Raw genomic sequence first — 11,998 nt, 5'->3', positions numbered from 1 at the left:
TCTCGCTGACCCGGGCTCTCCTGCACCCAGGATCCTATTAGGTGTGTCTGAGCGGCAGGGCCAATGTCATTTTAACTTTCTTTCATCTTGGGGACGCGTTTTCTCCGTCGCGATATAGACACACGCCTCCACGGAGGCTCCGGACACTCGGCTCCCCGTTTTCTCCCCTCTGCCTCAGGCATCCCTGGTCTTCCTTCCCTGTGCTGACTGAGCACTTGGGCTCCTGTTGGAGTGGCTTCCAGCCCCTAGGGCCCCATCGTCCTAGTGCCTTTTCTGAGTGCGTGGAGGTGAAGTCCGTCCGATACCCCAGCTTTGTTCCACTGAGCTCCTTATCTCCAAAGGCCTTCCTCTCCACTCCGCTAAAGCAGCACACACCCATGGGCGCCCACTGCCGTCGGGAGGAGCTCCACCTGTGAACTCTCCCAATTCATTCAGCATTTGGCCATCCATATTCTTCAATTCTTCCCCCTTCCATCTGTGCTTCCAGCGCAAACAACGGCCCCTCCCATTCCTCCTGGTCGCTTGCTTACTTTTGTGAACTTGCTTTCCAATTCAGTCCGGAGCCCGTGGTCTGATACTCGTCGCTCTGCCCCGGAACATTCCAGCCTTGGATCAGCCCAGCGTCTCCCAGGGTGAGCTGTGGAATGCTGAAGGGCAGCACACGACCACGGAGCAAGAGGAGCGGCAGCTGCACGGGCTCCCTCTGCAGGCGCCTCTGTACGGTTAGGAGATGCTGGGAACCTCATTCTCCTGCCCCTCCCTCAACTCCTGCCACCACCTCCCACCCTGCTCTCAGCAGATGGTTCTGCCTCCTACTTCACGGGGCAAAATAACTTCTGCGGCTTTCCTCTCACCTACAAATCTCACTGCGCACAGGCGCGCCGGCCTTCACCTTTCCTTTCCCCTGCCTAGGGAGGCTGGGCCCTCCTAACCTGCTCCCTGTGGCCCCGCCCCTCCCCTCCTCCCACCACTGCCCCTTCCATTGTCCTTCACCGGGACCCTCTCTTGACCTTGCCTTCATTTCCCCCTCCGTTGATTCTTTCCTTCCCCAAATTAGCCTGCTCAGTTTTCTTCCCCCTCACCCGACCCCTAACCCCTATCAACTCTGTTGTGGTCTGTGTCCCTCCCATTAGCCTCTCTCTTATCTCCTCCACTGCCTGTAATCTGGCGTCTCCTTCACCAGCTCCTGAAATGCTTTCACTAAAATCACCTTTGACCTTCATGTTGGCCAAGTCCAGAAGGCATTTCCAGGTCTGATCTGACTTGCAATCTCTTAGTCATTTGACTGTGTTGGCTGCCTTCTCCTTGAAACTCTGCCCTCTGCTGACTTTGTTCCACCTTCTCTTGGTAACCGCTGCCTCTCTGGTTGATCCTTCCATCTCCTTCCTTGGAGCTCCTTCCTCTGTTCTTCTTCCCACCATGCCCCAGGACTCCATCCTTGGCTCTAAGCTTTTCTGGTCTGTTCAGGGTCCTTGAAGGTCCCCGTGCAAATCCATGGTTTAAATAAGATTTGTTTAAACAAATAAGATTTAACAATTAAATGGAGAGTCACCATTGTTCACCTCTAGATTGGACTTCTTCCTCTCACTCCACGCTCCAGACCCTGTATTCAATTATCCATTGGACCTCTCCACTAGGACGACCCACCACCACCTCATATTCAACATACCCCACACTGAACATTGTTTTTCCCAACACCCGTTGCTCCTCCCGCATCCTCTATTTCAGTGCGCAGCATACAATCTCACCAGTCACCAAAACAAAGCCAGACGCACATGTCCTGGAGAAAACATGTGCCACAACACTCTGGGGCCACAACACTGTAAATCATATATTTCATCTTCTTTGATGTGGAGCACGAAATGATTAAGCTGCAATGTCCTGAGCCACTGTTTCCCAGTGATTGTGACCCAGGCAGGGTCACGACAGCCATATTTCTGTCCCCAAAGAGGGGCTATTTAGGTTGGGACTCAAAACACAAAGAAAATCTGCCACGAAGGTTCAGTATCACTTTCCTTGGTCCCAAAAGAGAAACTGGAGAGACCAGAGTGCTCAGATTAACAGGCAGGCAGCTGCAGCGTCCCGTGGTAGCCACCCCGCAGAACATGGGGGAGGGACTCACTGATAAAGCACCAGGACTACCGACTGTAGTCTCTACTTCAAAGGGAGCAAGCCATTGACGGAGATGCACTAAACACTGGGCTCTGTGACTGAAGGAAGGAGCTGAGTTCTCCTGCTTATCTCTGTTCCAGTGTCCTTTCTTGAAGGACTGTGTCCTGACCACAGTGACAGACATGACCTGTCTGACCTTTCCAACCCTTCCTGGAAACTTTCCAGTTCTCAGTGAGTTGCTGGGAGCTGCCCTGCCCAGCACCTGCCTGGGGAGGGTGTAGACTTATCTTGCCGGGTTGAAAGAGGGAAGTCTTCCCCAATACTAGTCTGTTAAAACACACTGGGCGGGGCACTGTAGCTCATGCCTGTAATCCCAGCACTTTGGGAGGCCAAAGCGGGTGGATCGTCTGAGGTCAGGAGTTTGAGACCAGCCTGACCAAAACGGCTTAACCCTGTCTATACAAAAAATACAAAAAATTAGCTGGGCATGGTGGCAGACACCTGTAATCCCAGCTACTAGGGAGGCTGAGGCAGGAGAATCATTTGAACCTGGGAGGCGGAGGTTGCATTGAGCCGAGCTCATGCCATTGCACTCTAGCCTGGGCAACAAGAGCGAAACTCCATCTAAAAACAACAACAACAACAACAAAACAAAAACACACACACAGTGGCCCAGCACAGTGGCTCACGCCTGTAACTCCAGCACTTTGGGAGACCAAGGCAGGCAGATCGCTTGAGGCCAGGAGTTCTAGACCAGTCTGGCCAACATGGTGAAACCCTGTCTCTACTAAAAATACGAAAATTAGCCGGGTGTCCTGGCACGCCCCTGTAATCCCACTTACTCGGGAGGCTGAGGCAGGAGAGTGACTTGAACCCAGGAGGCAGAGGTTGTAGTGAGCCGAGATCGCACGGCTATACTTCAGCCTGGGCGACAGAGCAAGACTCCTTTCTATAAAAATAAAATAACAAAACAAAACAAAACACACACACAGAGACACACACATGCACTCTCTCTCTCCAAAACGTGATGGAGTGTCTCCTCTTAAGAAAGGAGTGTTTGCCGGGCGTGGTGGCTCAAGCCTGTAATCCCAGCACTTTGGGAGGCCGAGACGGGCGGATCATGAGGTCAGGAGATCGAGACCATCCTGGCGAACACGGTGAAACCCCGTCTCTACTAAAAAATACAAAAAACTAGCCGGGCGAGGTGGCGGGCGCCTGTAGTCCCAGCTACTCGGGAGGCTGAGGCAGGAGAATGGCATAAACCCGGGAGGCGGAGCTTGCAGTGAGCTGAGATCCGGCCACTGCACTCCCGCCTGGGCAACAGAGCGAGACTCCGTCTCAAAAAAAAAAAAAAAAAAAAAAGGAGTGTTTTTGGACACAGAAAGGGGGAGTTCCTCCAGCCTAGCACAGCCTGCATTTGGCCTGGGCTGGAAATTCTGCAGAAATCTTCCACCCTGCTACTGGGAATAGGACTGGGAGGCCTGAGCCGTGTTTTCTGTCTCTCGGGGCCCAGCAGGGACTTGTGTGGGCCCCAGGACTGGGGCAAGGAGGAGAGGATGCCCAGGTTTACTCAAGGGCATGCAGGAGGTGAGGAGGGGGTGACAGGTGGAAGGAAAGGACCATGTCTCACTCCCCACTCCTTCCTCACGGGCTGCTCTTCATTTTACTCGCAGCCCCGCAGTGTACAGCTACAAGCTGGGGGTGCCGCTTTTTCTGGTCCCCCACTACCTTGGGTGCAGCACTTCTGCCAGAACCTTCTGGGCGCCTGCTCCTGTGCCTGAGCCCCCCACGCAGGGAGGGACACCCCCGGGGCGGGAAGCAGGTGGCTGCACAGCTGAGTAGCTGCTTCTACAACACCTGGAGAACCGCTGGGGATGGGAGCGAACATGCAGGAGTCTGGGCCCGGGGGTTGGTTCTCCTCTGCAGGGGAAGGGAAGATTTCTAGAAATGCAGAAAGTCTATTCTGTGGAGGTACCAAGGATACCAGAAGACTATAGACCTCCTTAGTACCCCCAGATGCTGGCTGTTCTCTAGGTCTACCCTCACGCAAAGAAGTGGGTGAGATAGCCTTGGACCCCGGCTTTGGATCCAGCATAGTGGAACGGGCCAACTTGCCCTGCCTGTCAGGTTTTCTGCAATGTCTGGGACTGTGGTTCTGCATCCTTTTGGCTCAGGTTCACCTCTGAAAATCCAGTGAAGCCATGTGATGAAATGCTCATGTACTTTTACAAAGTGCATGCAGTTTAATAGGCTCCTCAGCTGTTCACCTAGGGATGCCTGAGGCAGGCCTGCCCTAAATGTTCATGGGACTCAGGGCAAGTAGCAAATGGAGGCCCACATACCACGTGTCTGAGTACAGAGGAGTTATGAGATCAAAGTATGCTCTGTCCTCCTACCTTGACAGATACATCTTGCTAACAACTTGGAATGGCAGGTTTAAATTTAGAACCTGCCCCTTTGGCCTTACAGCCCCCAGCCTGCCCCTCCTCTTCCCACTTCCCTCCCTGTCCCATTCTGCACTGTGAGGGGCCTTGCTCCTGCAGCACACCCCAGCACACAAGTCCAAGCTCCATCTGCACACCTGCGAACAGCTGTTCCTGGCCATTTACTGGAGCCAGGTGTGCACACTGGCAGACGGGTCTGCTTGCCAGAGAATACCTGAGGCAGAAGGCTGCAGAGACCTTGGAAATGAACTCAACACCATTTGGGTAGAAAAATGCCAGAGTCTAGAACAGTGCTTCAGGTGAATGACCAGCTTTTAAAGTTTCCAATCTGTTAAATTTCTTTCCTTTGTTTTTTTTTTTTTTGAGACGGAGTCTCACTCTGTTGCCCAGGCTGGAGTGTAGTAGTGTTGTCTTGGCTCACTGCAACCTCTGCCTCCTGGGTTCAAGCAATTCTCTTGCCTCAGCCTCCTAGGTAGCTGGGATTACAGGCGTCCGGCACTACACCAGGCTAGTTTTTGTATTTTTAGTAGAGATGGGGTTTCACCATGTTTGCCAGGCTGGTTTTGAACTCCTGACCTCAAGTGATCCGCCCACCTCAGCCTTCCAAAGTGCTGGGATTACAGGTGTGAGCCACTGTGCCCAGCCTTTCTTTCCCTTCTTGAAAATAAATAAATAAAATTTCCAATCTGTGATAGGCTGGCTGATACTTTTATAAAATACAATGAAAACAAATTCCTGGAAAATGGAAAATGATCAGGAGCTTGGATGTTGCAGCAAAGTCAAATTGTGATGAAAGTTTCTAAATGCTTGGCTTTTCATTTCTTTTCTTTTCTTTTTTTTTTTTTTTTTTTTGAGGTGGAGTCTCACTCTGTCACCCAGGCTGGAGTGCAGTGGCACAATCTTGGCTCACTGCAACCTCCACCTCCTGGATTCAAGCAATTCTCCTGCTTCAGCCTCCCGAGTAGCCAAGTAGCTGGGACTACAGGTGGGTGCCAGCACTCCCAACTAATTTTTTTTTTTTTTTTTTTTTGAGACGGAGTCTCACTCTGTCGCTCAGGCTGGAGTGCAGTGGCGCAATTTCTGCTCACTGCAAGCTCCATCTCCTGGGCTCATGCCATTCTTCTGCCTCAGCCTTCCGAGTAGCTGGGACTACAGGCGCCCGCCACCAAGCTCGGCTAATTTTTTGTATTTTTAGTAGAGATGGGTTTCACTGTGTTAGTCAGGATGGTCTCGATCTCCTGATTTTGTGATCCGCCTACCTTGGCCTCCCAAAGTGCTGTGATTACAGATGTGAGCCACTGCACCTGGCCTGATTTTTGTATTTTTAATAGAGATGGGATTTTGCCATGTTGGCCAGGCTGGTCTCGAACTCCTGACCTCATGTGATCCACCTGCCTCGGCCTCCCAAATGCTGGGATTATAGGTGTGAGCCACTGTGCCCTACTGCTTTTCTTTTCTTTCTTTCTTTTTTTTTTTTTGAGACGGAGTTTCACTCTTGTTGCCCAGGCTGGAGTGCAATGGCATCATCTCCGCTCACTGCAACCTCCGCCTCCCAGGTTCAAGCGATTCTCCTGCCTCAGCCTCCTGAGTAGCTGGGATTACAAGCATGCGCCACCATGCCCGGCTAATTTTTTTTGTATTTTTAGTAGACACAGGGTTTCTCCATGTTGGTCAGGCTGGTCTTGAACTCCCAACCTCAGGTGATCCGCCTGCCTCGGCCTCCCAAAGTGCTGGGATTACAGGCGTGAGCCACGGTGCCTAGCCTCTGCTGCTTTTCATTTCTGTACTTGGCTCATTGTGGTCCAGTAATAAGCCGTCTGTTGAATGTCAGTAGTTCAAGGGCCACAATTTGAGTGCACTGGTCTAGAAGGAGGCAGTGTGGGCTCTAACTGGGCAAGTCCAGTCGGCCCATTTGACTCATCATTTTATGGGAAGGGCATGGCCAGAGGTGGTGGTGGTGAAGGGAGCTCTCTAGATGAGCCTGCATCAGTAGCCTTTCTTGTCTGAGTCTGGGTGGTATTGTCAGAGGCGTTTGAACCAGAGCAAGTCCATCTTGAATAGGGTCTGGGTAAAATAGGGCTGAGACCTACTGGGCTGCATTTCCAGGAGGTTAGACATTCTTAGTTATAGGATGAGCTAGGAGGTCAGCACAAGATACAGGTCACAAAGACCTTGCTGATAAAATAGGATGCAGTAAAGAAGCCAGCCAAAACCCACCAAAACCAAGATGGTGACACAAGTGACCTCCGGTTGTCCTCACTGCTCATTATATGCTAATTATTAGCAGGCTAAAAGACACTCCCACCTGTGCCATGACAGTTTACAAATACCATGGCAACGTCTGGAAGTTACCCTATATGACTAAAAAAAAAAAGCGGGGTGGGGGGAGTAATACTCTCCTCAGTTCCAGGAATTGCCCACCTCTTTCCTGGAAAACTCATGAATAGTCCACTCCCTGTTTAGCACATAATCAAAAAGTAACTATAAGTATAATCAATTGTTACTTGATTAGTCTGTTCTCATGCTGCTAATAAAGACATACCCAAGACTGGGTAATTTATAAAGGAAAGAGGTTTAATTGACTCACAGTTCAGCATGGCTGGGGAGGCCTCAGGAAACTTACAATTATGGCAGAAGGGGAAGCAAACATGTCCTTCTCCACATGGTGGCAGCCAGGGTAAGAATGAGAGCCATGCGAAGCGGGAAGCCCCTTATAAAACCATCAGATCTTTTTTTTTTTTTTTTTTGAGACGGAGTCTCGCTCTGTGGCCCAGGCTGGAGTGCAGTGGCCGGATCTCAGCTCACTGCAAGCTCCGCCTCCTGGGTTCGGGCCATTCTCCTGTCTCAGCCTCCTGAGTAGCTGGGACTACAGGCGCCCGCCACCTCGCCCGGCTAGTTTTTTGTATTTTTTAGTAGAGGCGGGGTTTCACCGTGTTCGCCAGGATGGTCTCGATCTCCTGACCTAGTGATCCGCCCGTCTCGGCCTCCCAAAGTGCTGGGATTACAGGCTTGAGCCACCGCGCCCGGCCAAAACCATCAGATCTTGTGAGTACTTACTATCATGAGAATAGAATGGGGGAAACTGCCTCCATGATTCAATTACCTCCCACCAGGTCCCTCCCATAACAAGTGGGGATTATAGGAACTACAAGATGAGATTTGGGTGGGGACACAGCCAAGTTATATTATCAGTTGAGCAGCCCATGCCACTGCTCTGCCTATGGAATAGCCATTCTTTTATTCTTTTACTTTCTTTCTTTTTTTTTTTTTTTGAGACAGAGTCTCACTCTGTCACCCAGGCTGGAGTGCAGTGGTGTGATCTCACTGCAACCTCTCACTGCAACCTCTGCCTTTTGGGTTCAAGAGATTCTCGTGCCTCAGCCTCCCAAGTAAATGATACTACAGGCATGAACCACTATACCTGGGTAATTTTTGTATTTTTACTAGAGTCAGGGTTTTGCCATGTTGCCCAGGCTGGTCTCAAACTCCTGAGCTCAAACTATTCGCCCGCCTCGGCCTCCCAAAGTGCTGGGATTACAGGCATGAGCCATGGTGCCTGGCCTATTCCTTTACTTTCTTAATAAACTTGCTTTCACTTTATTGATTTGCCTCAAAATCTTTCTTTCTCGAGATCTAAGAACCCTCTCTTGGGGTCTGGATTGGGACCCCTTTCTGGTAACAGCATGATGAAGGGATGTAGTGGGATGTAGACCCCTGAACTGTGTAGGAATTCTAGCATGACTTATCAAGAAGTCTGAAGTATTATCTCATATCATGGTGCTAAGTCTCCACTGGGCCAGTGGCCAATGACAGGCAAGGGAATCAAAGGCATGGTATGTATTCATAAATGAGGAAATCTGTTATATGACAGAAGAGCTTAATTCTTATTTTTTAATTTAAAAAGGTTGTTTTTTTCAGGATGGGGTCTTGCTATGTTGCCCAATCTGTTCTCCAACTCCTGGCCTCAAGCAATCTTCCCACCTCATCCTCCTGAGTAGCTGGGATTATAGGTTTGTACTACCATGCTGGGCTGAAAACTTTTTGATATCAAAATTTTGATTTGGTTTTTACTATTTGATGTGTAAATACAGAAATATGTTACAAGCATCAAAGTTCAAGTAAACCAGGTGTGTCAAAATAAATCTTTAGATAAATAAGACTGTGCTATGAAATAAATTGTATCCCCCCCTCAATTCATATGTTGAAGTCACAACCCCTAATGTGACTGTATTTGTTTTTGTTTGTTTATTTTGTTTTGATTTTGAGACAGTCTCACTCTATCACCCAGGCTGCAGTGTAGTGGCACAGTCTCGGCTGACTGCAATCTCGGCCTCTGGGGCTCAAACCATCCTCCTTCATCCGCCTCCTGAGTAGCTAGAACTATAGGCACACACCACCATGCCCAGGTAATTTTTGTAGGGACAGGGTCTTGCCATGTTGCCCAGTCTTATCTCAAATTCCTGAGCTCAAGTGATCTGCCTGCCTTGGCCTCCCAAAGTGCTGGATTATAGGTATGAGCCACTGTTCCCGGCCAGTATTTTTTTTTTTTTTTTTTTTTTTTGAGACGGAGTCTTGCTCTGTCGCCCAGGCTGAGTGCAGTGGCCGGATCTCAGCTCACTGCAAGTTCCACCTCCGGAGTTTAGCCATTCTCCTGCCTCAGCCTCCTGAGTAGCTGGCACTACAGGCGCTCGCCACTTCAGGCTGGCACTACAGGCGCCCGGCCCCCGGCCAGTATTTTGTTACAGCAGCTGGAGTTGACTAATACAGACTGATTGGATAGCTTTAGATCATCCTAGAGGACAGCTCTTGAGCTGGGCATGGTGGTACACATCTGTGGTCCCAGCTACTTGAGAGGCTGAGGCAGGAGATGTGCTTTAACCTGGGAGGCAGAGATTGCAGTGAGCTGAGGTTGCACCACCGCACTCCAGCCTGGGTGACATGAGTGAAACAACTCCATCTCAAAAAAAGAAAGAAAAAAAGAAAAGAAAAAGAGAAGAAGAAGAAAAAAAACACAACCTTGCTTTTTACCTTCTTCTAATTTTATTACAGTGTGGAAAGTATTGTTTGCATAATATTAGTTTATCCAAGACTTTATTTTTGCAAAGTTTAATTAATCTGAACTTTCTAAATTTCCTTTGCTGGCTTTACTGGTCAGATAAGCTGCTTTACTTCCACTAAATATTTCAGAGAAGGAGAGTATAAACAACTGTACTCACCTAAATGGAATGATAACTGCTAATAAATGTTTTTATAAAAAGACATCCTGAGGCCGGGCGCGGTGGCTCAAGCCTGTAATCCCAGCACTTTGGGAGGCCGAGACGGGCGGATCACGAGGTCAGGAGATCGAGACCATCCTGGCTAACACCGTGAAACCCCGTCTCTACTAAAAAATACAAAAAACTAGCCGGGCGCGGTGGCGGGCACCTGTAGTCCCAACTACTCGGGAGGCTGAGGCAGGAGAATGGCGTGAACCCGGGAGGCGGAGCTTGCAGTGAGCTGAGATCCGGCCACTGCACTCCAGCCTGGGCGGCAGAGCGAGACTCCGTCTCAAAAAAAAAAAAAAAAAAAAAAAAAAGACATCCTGGCCAGGCACGGTGGCTCACGCCTGTAATCCCAGCACTTTGGGAGCCTGAGGCGGAAGGATCACTTGAGCCCAGGAGTTCAAGACCAGACTGGACAACATGGTGAGACCATGTCTCTAGAAAAAATACGAAAATTAGCCAGGAATGGTTGCACTCGCCGGTAGTCCCAGTTACTGGGGGGCGCAGGGCGGGCGGTGGGGCTGAGCTGGGAGGATCGTTTGAACTCAGGAGGTCAAGGTTGCAATGATTACGCCGCTGCACTTCAGCCTGGTGACAGAGCAAGACCCTGTCTCAAAAAATAAAAAATAAAAAGACCTTCTGATGTTTTCAGACACTGTGACCCATCAATCTGTGAAAGGAAGGTAAATCTCAGGACCCCAGAGTCACTAAGCCAAGGGAAAAGTCAAGCTGGGAATTGCATCAGGCAGACCTGCCTCCCATTTTATTGCTAAATAAGATAGCTACAAAGATAAAAGAGCTACATACCTCCCTCACAATCTGTCCACAAGGAAATTCCTTGTGGGCCTCAAAATCTTTATCCTAAAATAGTTCTGTTGAATTTCACCCTGGCAATGTAAACTGTTAGCTTATTTTCACATGTACAGGACAGAAAGTCATCCCTCTGCTGACTTGAGACAAATTCTTATCTTATTGCTTCCTCTGCCCTATTGTTAATGTAAAAATGCAGATTCACTGAGCCAGAATAAATTGTGTACTCTGTGAAAGGCTGATCAAGGACTGAAAAGAATACAACTTTTTTTTCTTATCTACCTATGATCTGGAAGCGCTCCCCCGTACTTCGACTTGTCCCTCCTTACCAGACAGAGCCAGTGTACATCTTGCACATATTGATTGATGTCTCACGGCTCCCTAAAATGTATGAAAGCAGGCTGTATCCCGACCACCTTGGGCACATGTCCTCAGGACCTCCGGAGGCTGTGTCATGGATGTGTCCTTAACCTTGGCAAAATAATTTTCTTGAGACAGAGTCACACTCTGTTGCCCAGACTGGAGTGCAGTGGCGCAATCTCAGCTCACTGCAAGCTCCACCTCCCAGGTTCACGCCATTCTCCTGCCTCAGGCTCCCGAGTAGCTGGAACTACAGGTGCTCGCCACCACACTCGGCTAATCTTTTGTATTTTTAGTAGATATGGGGTTTCACCATGTTAGTCAAGATGGTCTCCATCTCCTGATCTCAAGATCCGCCTGCCTTGGCCTCCCAAAGTGCTGGGATTACAGGCGTGAGCCACCACGCCCAGCCAGCAAAATACACTTTCTAAATTGGTTGAGGCCTGTCTCGGATATTTTGGGTTTACAAATCTAAGTCATTCCGGATGCCATCAGCTGATGGTTTTTGCTGTCCTCTCACACAAGCCTCAGGGCCCTTGCTGTATGGTACAGACCCCAATAGGGTCTTCTGGAAGAAACATCCAAGAAAGATAACCTTAGGAACACAGAGGAAAGAATGAAACGAAGGACCCAAGACTCAGAATTCCTAGGATCATTTCAGTTCCGCAGTAGGTGACCTCATGACGTCAGCGTGCTGATGCAAAACCACTAGAATGAAAATTAGTTCCACGAGACTCAGACTGTTGATCACATTTACTTGAACTGTATTCACCATTATTACTTGGCTACCAGTATGTAAAAGACTTTTGATGAGAATGGTGGTATTAACAAATGTGATTTTTTTGACATTGTATGATGAATTATGTCAACAATCTTTATAACTTAGTGACCCAGTATTTTCCAAATAACCAATGCATGATGTTACAAAATTTTGTATAGTTAAAAAAAAACACTTAACTTGCAAGACAGAACAATGGATTTTCATGTACAAAAAATATGAAAACTTAGCCA

Source organism: Macaca nemestrina, chromosome 1 (assembly GCF_043159975.1).
Source record: "Macaca nemestrina isolate mMacNem1 chromosome 1, mMacNem.hap1, whole genome shotgun sequence".
Taxonomy (NCBI): Eukaryota; Metazoa; Chordata; class Mammalia; order Primates; family Cercopithecidae; genus Macaca; species Macaca nemestrina.
Note: the sequence above shows the minus strand (reverse complement) of the source record.